We start from the raw sequence: 16,163 nt of genomic DNA, 5'->3' as shown, positions 1-16,163 counted from the left end.
TTTTCAATTTTGGTCTCCTAATCTGAGGAAGGACGTTCTTGCTATTGAGGGAGTGCTGCGAAGGTTCACCAGACTGATTCCCGGGATGACTGGACTGACATATGAGGAGAGACTGGATCAACTGGGCCTTTATACATTGGAGTTTGGAAGGATGAGAGGGGATCTCATCGAAACATACAAGATTCTGATGGCACAGGATTGGTTAGATGCGGGTAGATTGTTCCCGATGTTGGGGAAGTTGGAGCAGGCTCGAAGAGCTAGATGGCCCACTCCTGTTCCTAATTCTTATGTTCTTATAGCAATTCTGGAAGAATAACATTGAAACGAAATGTGACCTGACACCCAGAAAGAAGTGTTAAGGCAGAAGGTTAAATGCTGCATCCCTTTCTGCAAAAAATTCCTTTCCCAAACATTTCTCTGAGCGAAACGGCACAAAACAAAAATGTTCCTTTCAAATTCATTAAACTCCCGAATTTCCATGCCCCGCGAATCTCCTGAATCAGATGCCTCTACTTTTGCCGACTCAATCCATGTCCCTTTGCAATGTTGTGCTCCCACCCACACTATGAAATGTGCCACTAACTTATCGAATCATGGTATGGTTACAGCACGGAAGGCCATTCGGCCCGTCGAGACCGTACCGACTCTCAGCGAGTCCCACTCCCCCGCCCTTTCCCCGGAGCCCTGCAATTGTTTTTCCTTCAGACACTTATCCAACTCCCATCTAAGAGATAAGATTCAGTCTGTCTCCACCGCCCTTTCAAGCCGTGCATCCCAGATCCTAACCACTCGCTCCTGTTCCTATGTGTAAAGTCTGGGAAACACGAGATCAATTCCTGCTACACTCACAGCCTTCCTAAACAGAGTACCATTATTCTATTCTCATAAAACCAGCTGCTGAAGTATCGGCCAGCTGTGTAGGTTAAAGCTCTGGTTATGTTCCTAGCACCATGTTAATCGCAGTGTTTCTGCAGTGTAGTGGTTATCACGTTCGTCTAACACGCGAAAAGTCCCTGGTTTGAAACCGGGTGGAAACATTTTGAACATTGTTCAATTAAATATTAGAAAAAATGGAATAATTGACATTAATGGTTCAATATTAACAAAGTTGGTGTTTGTTTCTGCTGATGTTAATAACCGTTCAACTAGGCTGGAGTTTAATATTTTGATATTTCAAATAACAGTGTTGATATTTGATGTCTCCAAGATAAGAGAGGCTAATTGATGTCCTGTTTCTGACTGCTCCATTTTTGATTGGAGCGGAGGAGCGGTGAGAGATCGGGGCTCAGGAGAGGCGAGGGACCAGGGACAGCACGGGCCAGCCCACACTGCGATCTATGGATAGTCGGCGCATGTGTACACACTAGGTCCATGCAGCAGAGCTTGGTCTATGGTCGTCTTGGGTAATCCTTGCCACTGAACCAAGACCTCGCCCATGAACCAAGACCTCGCCCCCGTGTGGTGGCTGGTGTGCAACGGTCACCCCACGTTAAAACAATCCACCCACAAGCATCTTCCACCCTTCAGGATGTAGTTCGGGACCTAGATTGTCAGATCCCTCATCGAAACACCTGTAAACTCATCCCTTTTTCGTGTGGAAACAAGTCATCCTCGATACGAGGGACTGCCAATACTATACTATGAAAAAAAAATAGTGTCTCACAGCCCTGTTACACTCACTGGTTTCTCTGTACAGTTCTGTACACACTCAAACTCGACACAGTGTCTCTCACTCCCTCCCGTTTCCAGCCCTGACGGTGCAGAAAGCCCCTCTCAAAGCTGCACGTTCCGGCTGCTTTCAGTTGAGTTGTGAGAGATTATTAAAGGATCCTACATCTCAGCCTTGCTTGACAACAGCAGATTGAAGCCGAAAACAACCATCGACTAATCGCTCGTTCCCAGCTCCAGAGGGAGTGAGGCCTGGACTGTCATGTATTCAACCAGCATCGTAACCCATGTATAATCTGACCTAAGTTGTACACTGCGAGAACATTGACCACTAGGTGGTGAACTTGTGGGAGACAATCCTAACCTGGATCTTCAGGTGTAAAAGGGGAAACTCCACCCACTTCCATCACTTGAGTGCTAAGGAATAAAGGACAGGTCACAGACTGAACTTCTCTAAAGCATTGGCCTCGTGTGCATTTACACTGTATAGTAAGGACGTATCAATGGCGACGAGAAACTGGGATTTAAACCACGCGAGCACGGCCACTAGCAGAACTAACGAGAGGTACTGTGTTAAGCAATGGTTGGGACAGGGATTCAACATTGTTAAAGCATCACACACTTCTCGAGGCAGCCAAGGGCAGTCAGGCATGCCCCAATATGTAGCCGAACCCAGAGGGGGAGTTCGACAGAGACAATGGCAAGCTGAACGGCGATTCACGTCATTGCAAGGGACAATGCGGCCAGTAATGGGGCCATCAACACCTGTTAATGATGCACTCAAGGACAATCACGGGGCAGTCAGTGACGATCGACTGGCAAGAGACATTTTGTTTCCAACAGCAGCTCATGTTGGAGGCGTGCATGCTCACACTCAGCCGGAGTTTGCAGAGATGAGCAAAATACCTGCAGAAATTGCAGAAATGGACACTGGGGGAAATCGCTGGAAGCTAAAGTTCAGCGACTAAATGTGGAGCATGTATACAGTTCATACACAAGGACGCCACCGATAATGATGAAAGTGCTCCTCAATGGCATCCCAGTATCAGTGGCGCTAGACACGTGGGCCAGCCAGTCCCTGATGGGTATCAAATAGCTCAAAAGGTTGTGGGCGTCCAAGGGCAGGAGGCCAAAATTATTGCCGATTGACGCACAGCTGCGAACATACATAAAGGAGATCATTCCGGTGCTAGGCAGCGCCATGGTAGTCGTGACCCACAAAGTTGGCTTGCTGTAATGAACTGGAAATGGGGCGATGTCAATGCAATTTCCTCTGTGGAGCGAGTATCATGCTCACAGATCCTGGACAAATTTGACTCATTATTTCAACCCGGCATTGGCACTTTCATGGGGGCCAAGGTAGTGATTCACAGAAACACGGACGCCAGGCCAGTGCACCACAAGACCAGGGCGGAGCCGTACGTGATGCGGGAAAAGACAGAAGGCGAATTGGACTGCCTGCTAAAGGAAGGCATCATATCGCCAGTCGAATTCAGTGACTGAGCGAGCCCGATTGTGCCGGTGCTCAAGGCGGATGGGTCGGTCAGGATATGTGGTGATTACAATGCCACCACCAATTGGGTGTCACTCCAAGACCAGTACCCGCTACTGATAGCGGAGGACCTCTTTGCGACGCTATCCGGTGGCAAACTTTTTTCAAAATTAGACCTGTTCTCAGCTGACATGACCCAGGAGCTGGCGAGTGAGTCGAAGAAGCTGACCACCGTCACGACACACAAGGGGTTGTTTGAGTACAACAGATGTCCGTTCGGGATTCGCTCGGTTGCCACGATCTTCCAATGAAATATGGAAAGCCTCCTCAAGTCGATTCCAAGGATGGTGGTTTTTCAGGACGATATCCTCATCACGGGTTACGATACTGAAGAAAACTTCCACAATCTGTAGGAGGTGCTACGCAGACTGTACCGGATAGGGCTGCGACTGGAAAATGCGAAGTGCGTCTTCCTAGCTCCAGAGGTAGAATTCCTGGGGAGGAGGGTAGCAGCAGACGGGATCAGCCCTGCTGCCTCCAAAACGGAAGCGATCCAGAGACCACCCAGATCCCGTACCACGACGGAGCTGCGTTCGTTCCTGGGGCTCCAGAACTATTTTTTAACTTTCTTCCAAATTGAGCACGCTGCGAGAGCCGCTACACATGCTTCTACGCAAAGCTCACGCATGTGTCTGGGGGGACAGCCAGGAAAGGGCTTTTAATAGAGCACGCAATTTGTTATGTTCCAACACTCTATTAACGCTGTATGACCCATGTAAGAAACTTGTGTTAACGTGCGATGCGTCGTCCTATGCCGTCGGGTGTGTGTTGCAGCATGTCAATGCCAAGGGTCAGTTACAGCCGGTAGCTAAGGTCTCCAGAAGTCTGTCCCAGGCAGAAAGGGGCTATGGGATGGTAGAAAAGGAGGCGCTCGCATGTGTATATGCGGTAAAGAAAATGCAGCAGTGCCTGTTTGGCAGGAAATTTGAGCTGGAGATAGATCACAAACCCCTAACGTCCCTTTTGGCCGACAACAAGGCCATAAATGCAAACGCATCGGCCCGCATACAGAGGTGGGCACTCACGTTAGCCGCCTATGACTACACAATTCGGCACAGACCGGGCACCGAAAACTGCGCCGATGCAATCAGCAGGCTCCCACTAGTCACCACTAAGGGGGCTACCGAGCATGGTTCTGAGATGGTCATGGCTGCTGAAGCTTTCGAAAGCGAAGGCTCACCCGTGACAGCCCGTCAGATTAAAGTCTGGACAAATTGAGACCCGCTATTGTCTCTGGTCAATAAATGTGTCCTGAATGGGGACTGGGCAGCCACGTACAGGGCATGCCCTGAGGAAGTTAAACTATTCCACAGGCGCAGGGATGAACTCTCGATTCAGGCCGATTGCCTACTGTGGGGAAACCGCGTAAAAACCACATGGGCAGAGAGGTTTTCATCAGAGAACTCCACAATGAGCACCCGGGCGTTGTCCTGAGGAAGGCAATTGCCAAGTCACACATTAGGTGTCCAGGGATAGACGCAGATCTGGAACTTTGTGTTCGCAGGTGCAACACGTTTGCCCAACTGGGTAATGCGCCCAGGGAAGCCCCTCTTAGCCCATGGTCCTGGCCCACCAAGCCTTGGGCACGCATCCATGAGGACTACGCAGGTCCTTTCAAAAATGTTTTTTGTTTTAGTCGACGCCTACTCCATAAGAAACATAAGAAACATAAGAATTAGGAACAGGAGTAGGCCATCTAGCCCCTCGAGCCTGTTCCGCCATTCAACAAGATCATGGCTGATCTGGCCGTGGACTCAGCTCCACTTACCCGCCCGCTCCCCGTAACCGTTAATTCCCTTATTGGTTAAAAATCTATCTATCTGTGACTTGAATACATTCAATGAGCTCGCCTTAACTGCTTCCTTGGGCAGATAATTCCACAGATTCACAACCCTCTGGGAGAAGAAATTCCTTCTCAACTCGGTTTTAAATTGGCTCCCCCGTATTTTGAGGCTGCGCCTCCTAGTTCTAGTCTCCCCTGCCAGTGGAAACAACCTCTCTGCCTCTATCTTGTCTATCCCTTTCATTATTTTAAATGTTTCTATGAGATCACCCCTCATCCTTCTGAACTCCACCGAGTAAAGACCCAGTCTCCTCAATCTATCATCATAAGGTAACCCCCTCATCTGCGGAATCAGCCGAGTGAATCATCTCTGTATCCCCTCCAAAGCCAGTATATCCTTCCTTAAGTAAGGTGACCAAAACTGCATGCTGTACTCCAGGTGCGGCCTCACCAATACACTGTACAGTTGCAGCAGGACCTCCCTGCTTTTGTACTCCATCCTTCTCGCAATGAAAGCGAACATTCCATTCACCTTCCTGATTACCTGCTGCACCTGCAAACTAACTTTTTGGGATTCATGCACAAGGACCCCCATGTCCCTCTGCACCGCAGCATGTTGTAATTTCTCCCTATTCAAATAATATTCCCTTTTACTGTATTTTTTCCCAAGGTGGATGACCTCACACTTTCCGACATTGTATTCCAGCGGCAAAATCTTAGCCCATTCGCTTAACCTATCCAAATCTCTTTGCAGCCTCTCTGTTTCCTCTGCACAACCCGCTTTCCCACTAATCTTTGTGTCATCTGCAAATTTTGTTACACTACACTCTGTCCCCTCTTCCAGGTCATCTATGTATATTGCAAACAGTTGTGGTCCCAGCACCGATCCCTGTGGCACACCACTAACCACCGATTTCCAACCTGAAAAGCACCCATTTATCCCGATTCTCTGCTTTCTGTTCGCCAGCCAATTCTCGATCCATGCTAGCACATATCCTCTGACTCCGCGTACCTCTATCTTCGAAAGTAACCTTTTGTGTAGTACCTTATCGAATGCCTTTTGGAAATCTAAATACACCACATCCATCGGTACACCTCTATCCACCATGCTCGTTATATCCTCAAAGAATTCCAGTAAATTAGTTCAACATGATTTCCCCTTCATGAATCCATGCTGTGACTGCTCGATTGCACTAAGCCTATCTAGATGTCCCGCTATTTCTTCCTTAATGATAGTTTCAAACATTTTCCCCACGAGAGATGTTAAACTAACCGGCCTATAGTTACCTGCCTTTTGTCTGCCCCCTTTTTTAAACAGAGGCGTTGCATTAGCTGCTTTCCGATCCGCAGGTACCTCCCCAGAGTCCAGAGAATTTTGGAAGATTATAGCCAATGCATGTGCTATAACTTCCGCCATCTCTTTTAATAACCTGGGATGCATTTCATCCGGATCAGGGAACTTGTCTACCTTGAGTCCCATTAGCCTGTCCAGCACTACCCGCCTAGTGATAGTGATTGTCTCAAGGTCCTCCCTTCCCCCATTCCTGTAACCAGCAATTTCTGGCATGGTTTTTGTGTCTTCCACTGTGAACACCAATGCAAAATAATTGTTTAAGATCTCAGCCATTTCCACATTTCCCATTTTTACATCCCCCTTCTCACCTTCTGAGGGACCAACATTTACTTTCGTCACTCTTTGCCGTTTTATATATGGGTAAACGCTTTCACTATCTGTTTTTATGTTTTGCACAAGTTTAATTTCGTAATCTATCTTTCCTTTCTTTATTGCTTTCTTAGTCATTGTTTGCTGTCGTTTAAAATTTTCCCAATCTTCTAGTTTCCCACTAACCTTGGCCACCTTATAGGCATTGGTTTTTAATTTGATACTCTCCTTTATTTCCTTGGTTATCCACGGCAGGTTATCCCTTCTCTTACTGCCCTTCTTTTTCACTGGAATATATTTTTGTTGTGCATTGTGAAAGAGCTCCTTAAAAGTCCTCTGCTGTTCCTCAATTGTGCCACCGTTTAGTATGTGTTCCAACTACTTTAGCCAACTCTGCCCTCATCCCACTGTAGTCCCCTTTGTTTAAGCATCGTACGCTCGTTTGTGACACTACTTCCTCACCCTCAATCTATATTACAAATTCAACCATACTGTGATCACTCATTCCGAGAGGATCTTTTACTAGGAGATCGTTTATTATTCCTGTCTCATTGCACAGGACCAGATCTAAGATAGCTTGCTCCCTTGTCGGTTCTGTAACATATTGTTCGAAGAAACAGTCCCGTATGCATTCTATGAATTACTCCTCCAGGCTACCCCGTGCGATTTGATTTGACCAATCAATATGTAGGTTAAAATCCCCCATGATTACTGCCGTTCCTTTTTCACATGTCTCCATTATTTCCTTGATTATTGCCCACCCCACCGTCAAGTTATTAATTGGGGGCCTATAAACTATGCCCACCAGTGACTTTTTCCCATTATTATCTGTAATCTCCACCCACAATGTTTCAACATTTTATTCATTAGAGCCAATATCATCTCTCACAACAGCCCTAATATCATCCTTTATTAACAGAGCTACCCCATCTCCTTTCCCTTCTTGTCTATCTTTCCGAATTGTCAGCTACCCCTGTATGTTTAATTCCCAGTCTTCACCACCCTGCAACCACGTTTCTGTAATGGCCACCAAAATATACCCATTTGTCATGATTTGTGCCGTCAACTCATTTACTTTTTTTTGAATGCTGCGTGCGTTTCGGTAGAGTGTTTAATACTAGTTTTTAAACCATGATTTTTTGTATTGACGCCTCCTGCAGCCCCTTTATATTCATACATATTGTCCCTTCCTATCACCTTGTGGTTTACACTTACCCCAGTGCTACTCTGCTCTGTTGCCTCCTGCCTTTTGCATTCTTTCTTGAGGTCCTGTTTATCTGTGCTCTCACCCGCTCGAACTAGCTCAGAGCCCTCTCCTGCGTTCTGAACACTCCTCGCATTGAGGCAACGAGCTTTCAGGCTTGCCTTTCTCTTACAATTTGACCCTTTAGAATTTTGCTGTACAGCGGCCCTTTTTGTTTTTTGCCTTGGGTTTCTCTGCCCTCCACTTATACTCATCTCCTTTCTGTCTTTTGTTTCTGTCTCCATTTTGTTTCCCTCTGTCTCCCTGCATTGCTTCCCATCTCCATGCCATATTAGTTTAACTCCTCCCCAACAGCACTAGCAAACACTCCCCCGAGGACATTGGTTCCGGACCTGCCCAGGAGCAGCCCGTCTAGTTTGTACTGGTCCCACCTCCCCCAAAACCGGTTCCAATGCCCCGGGAATTTGAATCCCTCCCTGCTGCACCACACCTCAAGCCACGTATTCATCTGAGCTGTCCTGTGATTCCTACTCTGACTAACACGTGGCACTGGTAGCAATCCCGAGATTACTACTTTTGAGGTCCTTCTTTTTAATTTAGCTCCTAGCTCCTTAAATTCATCTCGTAGGACCTCATCCCTTTTTTTACCTAATTCTTTGGTACCAATGTGCACCACGACAACTGGCTGTTCACCCTCCATTTTCAGAATGTCCTGCACCCGTTCCGAGACATCCTTGACCCTTGCACCAGGGAGGCAACATACCCTCTGGAGTCTCGGTTGCGGCCTCAGTCAACGCCTATCTATTCCCCTGACAATCGAATCCCCTATCACTATCGCTGTCCCACTATTTTTCCTGCCCTCCTGTGTAGCAGAGCCAGCCACGGTGCCATGAACTTGGCTGCTGCTGCCCTCCCCTGATGAGTCTTCCCTCTCAACATTACTCAATGTGAGGCCAACGTGATATCCGCTACACTGCAGCCCATCAAAGGGCGAGAAACCACTGAATATAAAGGATGAGCTCACAAATATCAGGGGCAGTGCAGTATGGTCTATATCAAACCCTCCTTTCTTATTCAGCAGTGGCATGAACGGGAGTCAGACGCCACAAAGTTGAATTAAAGGCACAAATACAAGCAACACTTGCAAATCTTTCCAGTGTAAAATTCTTTCACTTTATTTGAAATGCTGCTGCGTTGAAACTGAAAATACGTATGTTGGGATTTTATCTTCACTACTGATTGTATTTTGTGTGCATGGTAGGAATAACTGGTGCTGTTAAATTTGAAAAAAGTTGCCCCAGATTCGTGGTGTCATCGGCAATCAAGATTTTGAACCAGAAAGCTATAATACAGTGAGTAAAATGAGATATGGTTTTCGAGTTAAGATGCAAAGCACAGGACAAATGATTGAAGTACTGACTGTTCCTGAGTTGGTATTTGTTTGATTGTGCAAAAGAAGGTGAGGGGTTAATTAATGATGGTTTCCCGTGAAAGCAAGAGAAAACTTTAAGAAGAAACCATACGGTGCCTGTCAGGTGAGCACTACTTGTGATACCTGGTGGGAATGGACGGAGTTTTTAAAGACCCTTGTATTACAGAACCTTCATATAGAGGAACATCTCCAGCACGCTATGTAGGTCTCATGGTGCAACGGTAGTGTGTCTGACTTTAGATCCGAAGGTTACGTGTTTAAATCACGTCGGGGTCACTGTTCGTTCGGATATTGTTCTTCCAGAATTAATATTTCTTTTGCTGTTTGGCAATAACCAGATCCTTGCTCCAAGGTCTGTCTCACTGTTTCCCCGGTGTCAGGCAGAGAATATTTTTTTATTTAAAAAAATACTTTATTCATATAAAAATTTGTACAGTACATTCAAAAGCAGTTCAGTACATTTAGCTGCGGTCAGTAATCCCATACACTACATTTGGGTTCTGACGGCAGTTCCTGTCGATATATTCCCTTGCTTTTCCGTTCCAGTACGATTCGGTACAATACGGGATACCTTGTAGTACATTCAACAAATTACATCACACGTGTCACTGTACAGTACATGGAATGGGTAACGGTACATTTACACTTTTTTTCAACGTGCCTCACGAAACAGACCTTACATTGTACATGGCACTACAGATGTGTTTGCAGATCATGGTGCTCCATGCACACAATAAAGAAGTTACAAGTTCGACCCGAGGGGAGTTTTATATTGATTCCTGCCCCGGGGTTTAACGTGTCAGAAGGGCTTTAAACTGTGGCCCTTCCCCACCCTGCCTTTGCGGCAACTGCACCACTTTTAATTGCGTCCCTCAGCACGTAATCCTGGATATTGGATTGTGCCAGTCTGCAACACGCAGAGGTGGACATCTCCTTGCTCTGGAAGACCAGCAAGCTCGGCAAGACCAAAGAGCATCTTTGACTGAGTTAATGGCCCTCCAGCAGCAGGTGAAGTCTTTCTCGGTGTGTCTCCCTGGGAACAGCCCGTAGAGCACAGAGTCCTGTGTTACGGAGCTGCTTTCTCACGGCTGCGACCCGGGTTCGATTCCCGGTCAGGGAAATTGTACTTTTAATTCAGAACCTTATAAAAAAAATAGTTCATCTCTTTTACACATCTTTATGCATCTACTGTGTAAAAAAAATAGAAGCATTGATTTAAACATCATTTATTAATTCATAAAATTCTATTGTCATATGATATATTTTGGTCTGAGCATATGAGGAAATTTTCTCCCGATCACATTGGGTTTTATTCTGGTAATCTGGTGCTGAAAGTGGAGATGTTTCCGCAGTGCAGCGGTTAACACGTTCGCCTCACACGCAAATCATCGACACCATCAGAGGCAGTCCCTCGGGATCGAGTAGGACTTGTTTCCACTCCCAAAGTGAGTCCTTTGATGGCTGAACAGTCCGATATGAGAGCCACAGATCCTGTTACAGGTGGGACAGACATACGTCGAGGGAAGGGGTCGTTGGGACTGGTTTCCCGCTTGCTCCTTCCGCTGCCTGCGCTTGGTCTCTTCATTATCGTCCTCCCGGATGGACATTCTCCAGCTCGGGCTGTCTGCGGCCAGGGTCTCCCAGGTGTCAGTGGTGATGTAGCACTTTACCAGGGAGGCTTTGAGGGTGTCCTTGTAGCTTTTCCGCAGTCCTCCTTTGGCTCGTTCACCCTGAAGGAGCTCCGCATAAAGACGTAAACATAAACACATCCGGATTAGGGGCCGGAGTTTGCCGTTCGGCACCTCGAGCCTGGTCCACCATTGAAGAAGACCCTGTCAGTTTTAACATCTGGGGCAGAGCCAACAGGCGCCTGGCTGCAATGAGTGATAAAAACGTGCGTTGGTCAGAAGCCTGGCTAGCTCAGTTGGAAGAGCATGAGACTCTTAATCTCAGGGTCGTGTGTTCGAGCCCCACGTTGGGCGATTTCTTTTCATTTCATGTTGCTTTCATGGAAAACCTATGACCGAAACGGCACAAAACAAAAATATTCCTTTCAAAGTCATTAAACTCCGAAATTTCCACGCCCCGCGAATCTCCTGAATCAGATGCCTCTAGTTTTGCTGACTCAATCCATGTCGCTTTGCAATGTTGTGCTCCCACCCACACTATGAAATGTGCCAATAACTTATCGAATCATGGAATGGTTACAGCACGGAAGGCCATTCGGCCAAACGTGCCCGTGCCGACTCTCAGCGAGTTCCTATCCCTCACCCTTTCCCCGTAGCCCTGCAATTGTTTTTCCTTCAGAAACTTATCCAACTCCCGTCTGAAAGATAAGATTGAATTTGCCTCCACCGCCCTTTCAAGACATGCATCCCAGATCCTAACCACTCGGTGCTAAATGGCCATCTCCTGTTCCTATGGGTGAAGTCTGGGAAACACGAGATCAATTCCTGCCACACTCACAGCCTTCTTAAATATAGCACCTTCATTCTATTCTCGTAAAACCAGCTCCTGACGTTTCGGCCAGCTGTGTCGGTTAAAGCTCTGGTTATATTCCTAAGATTACTTTACCCACAGTGATTCTGTAGTGTAGCGGTTGTCAGTTTTGCCTCGCACGCGAAAGGTACCCCGTTCGAGCACGGGTGGAAAAATTATTTTGGAGACTATTTTTGCAGTGAAATAAATTGAACAAAAGTCGCCCCCGGTTCCTTTTCGCATTAGCACTGAACATTTTAAACCAGTCTCCAACATAAAGAGTGAGTAAAGTCAGTAAGGGGAGAAAACTTCATCAATGATTCAAAATCCTTAAATAGTTAAAGTTCAGTTATTGAAGTTTCCACTGTCCCTCAGTAGCAATTCTACAAAACAACGCTGTCGGTTAATGAATGGCGAATAAAACAAATAATCTTCACCCATCCCCATCCCCCGACACACAGTTTAATTTGTTGCATGTCATTATTTTAAAGATTTTGAATGAAAGATTTACTTTCTGCATCCGGGCTCCCTCTGTGAGCACCGCATCACTAAACGAGCAGGAAACACATTAAAGAGTTTACCACAATTGCTGACATTTCTTAGCTTTTTTCTTGTGTTTTTTCAGCTCTTCGTCCTTTTCAGCTCCTGACTGCGGATATTGCTGTGATTAAACCTGAACACAATGCAATGTCTGTCTGACTGTTTCCCCGGTGTCAGGCAGAGACAAGTCTGCTGCCCTCATTTATTTCATGTGACAGGACACAAAAGTTCAAAATCAACCTGCAAGTGGCCACACACAGCACTGAATAATCAGGGTGGCCTAGCGGTCGAAGGTTCTGTGTTCAGGTCACTGTTTCCTCTGAAGATGTGGGTTCATGTCCCCTTTCTGGTATATTTTTTGAACCAAAAACTGATGTGCGATAAAATGGAACAAGAGCAGTCCGGTGTGTATTGTCACATGATGCAAGCTACCTCGGACCCGGGCCAAAGCACCATACACCGAGCACATGCTCAGGAAAACCCCGGGGGAGAGAATATCCCGGTCATTGGTCCTTCCAGTAACACAGAACAAGTGTCCGGTCTGAAACATTCCAGAGTAATAAATTGCAACTGGAGTATCTAACCGTCAGGATGGCCAACCGGTCTAAGGTACTGTGTTCAGTTCACAATCTCTTCTGGGTGGTGTGAGTTCAAATCCAGCTCCTGACATTCAGTGTTTTTAATTACAAACTCATTTGTTTGGACACCACTCTCAAGTGCTTTGGGAGATCCATCGAACTTAATAAAATGACCCCACTTCAATGACAAACAACGATATCAAAGTTACTTCTCAAACCGGGAATCGATCCTGGGTGGCTGTAGCGAAAGGGATGGTTTTGTAAAACATTGAAATGTGCCATATAAATATCTCGCACTGCTCATTTAAAAACACGGTTATAATTTGTTTCAGTGCAAAAGAAGGCAGCCTCGAAGGGACAAACGGCCGACTCCTGTGCCTGGTTCTTGTGTTTTTATACAGAACAAATGATCAAATGAACAACTCTCCCTCAGTTCGCATTTCTTTCATTGTGCAAGAGAAGATTGTGGGTTCATTAATGATGTTTTCCTGTGAAAGCACCATAAAAGTTGAAGGAAAATAATTCACCCAACATGGGGCTCGATCCCACGACCCGGAGATTAAAAGTCTAATACTATGCCGACTGAATGAGCCGGGCCTGCTGAAGTTGCATCTTCCGGTCGCTGATTGCTGCCAGGCGCCTGTTGGCATCGCCCCGTGGGTTTATCTCGAGCTTCATACCACGAAACCGATTCTCCTGAATTTCAAGGCTTGTAAGGAGATCAATCATCAAAAGACGTGTCATTAACCACAGCTGGGCCGTCAATTTTCTGATCGCAAAGTTCTTTCAGTCCTTGTCAATATTTCTTGTCTATTTGCCGGTGTTTCCCGATTCTGTCAGTCTCTCTGGCTCTCTTTAGATTTGTGTGGTCACCTGCAGGTTGATTCTCGATGAATGCCTGTGTTTGTGTCTTCAACACCAACAAAAAATGTTTCTTATATATTTCTTACGTTCTCTCCAATGCCTTGATATCCTTCCTAAATTGTGGTGCCCAGAACTGTAAACAGTTCACCAACTGAGACCTAAACCGGGATTGAAAATGTATGGTATAACTTCCTCGCTGGTGTCCTCCATTTCACGACATATAAAGCCAAGGGCCCTGTATTCTTTTTAAACAACTTAGCAACTTATCTACCCAGCTTCAAAGGTTTATGTGTGTAAATCACTCAATCCTTCAACTTCCCTTTTAACATAATACCATTTAGTTTATGTTTTCTCATATCACCTTCCTTTGTTTCCCAGACCTTACACACAGGTACAGGAGGAGGCCCATTAAGCCCCTTGAGCCTGTTACACAGGAAGAGGAGGAGGTCCATTCAGCCCCTTGAGCCTGTTACACAGGAACAGGAGTAGGCCCATTCAGCCCCTCGACCCTGTTGCACAGGAACAGGAGGAGGCCCATTCAGCACCTCGAGCCTGTTACACAGGAACAGGAGGAGGCCATTCAGCCCCACGAGCCTGTTACACAGGAAGAGGAAGTGGCCCATTAAGCCCCTTCAGCCTGTTATACAGGAACAGGAGGAGGCCCATTCAGCCCCTCGAGCCTGTTACACAGGAGCAGGAGGAGGCCCATTCAGCTCCTCGAGTCTGTTACACAGGAACAGGAGGAGGCCCATTCAGTCCCTCGAGCCTGTTACACAGGAACAGGATGAGGCCCATTCAGCCTCTCGAGCCTGTTCCACAGGAACAGGAGGAGGCCATTCAGGCCCTCGAGCCTGTTACACAGGAACAGGAGGAGGCCATTCAGCCCCTAGAGCCTTTGACACAGGAAAAGGAGGAGGCCATTCAGGCCCTCGAGCCTGTTACACAGGAACAGGAGGAGGCCATTCAGCCACTCGAGTCTGTTACACAGGAACAGGAGGAGGCCATTCAGCCCCTCGAGCCGGTTCCGCCATTCAATGTGATCATGGCTGATCTGTGACGAAACTCCATATACCCACCTTTGGCCCGTATTCCTTAATAATTTTGGTCAAAATGCGATGTAAAATGAACAACTGACCCCGCACCAACTGCCCTTTGCTGAAGGGAGTTCCATTCCTCTCCCACCATGTGTGTGTAGGAATGTTTCCGAATTTCACTCCTGAAACGTCTGGCTCCAATGTTTAGACTATGGCCCCTAGTCTGGTACTCCCCAACCAGCGGGAATCATTTCTCTCCACCTAATCTATCGGCTCCCTTATTATCTTGAAAATTTTTTGATCAAATCACTGCTCGACCCTGTAATTTCCAGTGGGTGTAATCTCATATCTTAATGTAAACCTTGGAATCCAGGTATCATTATGGGAAACCGACACAGTGCTCCCTCCAAAGCCAATATAGCCTTCCTAAGGCAAGGTCAGTGAAAACTGAATCAAGGGACGGGTCTTACTAGATTTAATCTGATGGTTTCCAGCAAGCATTTGGAAAGGTCCCACACATCATCATCATCATCATCATAGGTGGATCCTCGAACGAGGAAGGCTTACTTCCACATGGGTTAACAGGTGTTTCAATGAAGGACCCGATGTTGCAGTCCTGAACTCCAATCAAAGGGTGAAAGATGCCTGTGGGTGGATGGTTTTAATGTGGTGTGACCATTGCACACCAGCCACCACACGGGCTTGACAGAGCGAGGCCTTGGTCCAGTGGCAAGGGTTAACGAGGACGGCTGCAGACCTGCTCTGCTGCACGTCATAAAAACCCAGGTCGCCGTTTGGTGCATGGGCAGGAACATCGGCGGGACCCAGGTACAGCGGAGGAACTCGAAGGTCAGTGTGGAGGAACGGTGAGAGATCGTGGTGGAGGTATGGTGAGAGATCGTGGTGGAGGAACAGTGAGACATCTTGGTGGAGGAACGGTGAGAGATCGTGGTGGAGGAGCGATGATAGGTCGTGGTGGAGGAGCGGTGAGAGGTCGTGGTGGAGGAGCGGTGAGAGGTCGTGGTGGATGAGTGGTGAGAGGTCGTGGTGGAGGAGCGGTGAGAGATCGTGGTGATGGAACGGTGAGAGGTCGTGGTGGAGGAGCGGTGAGAGGTCGTGGTGGAGGAGCGGTGAGAAGTCGTGGTGGAGGAGTGACGAGAGGTCGTGGTGGTGGAACGGTGAGAGGTCGTGGTGGAGGAACGGTGAGAGATCGTGGCGGAGGTGCGGCGAAGGTGAAACACAAGGGATGTTGGCAGAAATCAAAGTTGAGGCAATGTATGTGTTGTGTATCTGTAAAGCATGCACTCCCATGTTCTGCCACCAGGGAGCTCATCCCCTGAAGTCCCAAGGGATCCAAGCACTACTTG

At 47.1% G+C, this 16,163-nt stretch overlaps 1 non-coding gene across 1 annotated transcript; it reads left to right on the top strand.

The window, feature by feature from the left end:
- The first annotated feature begins 11,211 nt into the window (after window positions 1-11,211).
- Window positions 11,212-11,284, top strand: trnak-cuu (transfer RNA lysine (anticodon CUU)). The gene has a single exon. It is a non-coding gene; the product is annotated as a tRNA-Lys (tRNA).
- Window positions 11,285-16,163: the final 4,879 nt, after the last annotated feature.

Source organism: Pristiophorus japonicus, unplaced genomic scaffold (assembly GCF_044704955.1).
Source record: "Pristiophorus japonicus isolate sPriJap1 unplaced genomic scaffold, sPriJap1.hap1 HAP1_SCAFFOLD_42, whole genome shotgun sequence".
In the NCBI taxonomy this organism is placed as follows: Eukaryota; Metazoa; Chordata; class Chondrichthyes; family Pristiophoridae; genus Pristiophorus; species Pristiophorus japonicus.
Note: the sequence above shows the minus strand (reverse complement) of the source record. Positions and strands in the feature narration are given on the sequence as shown.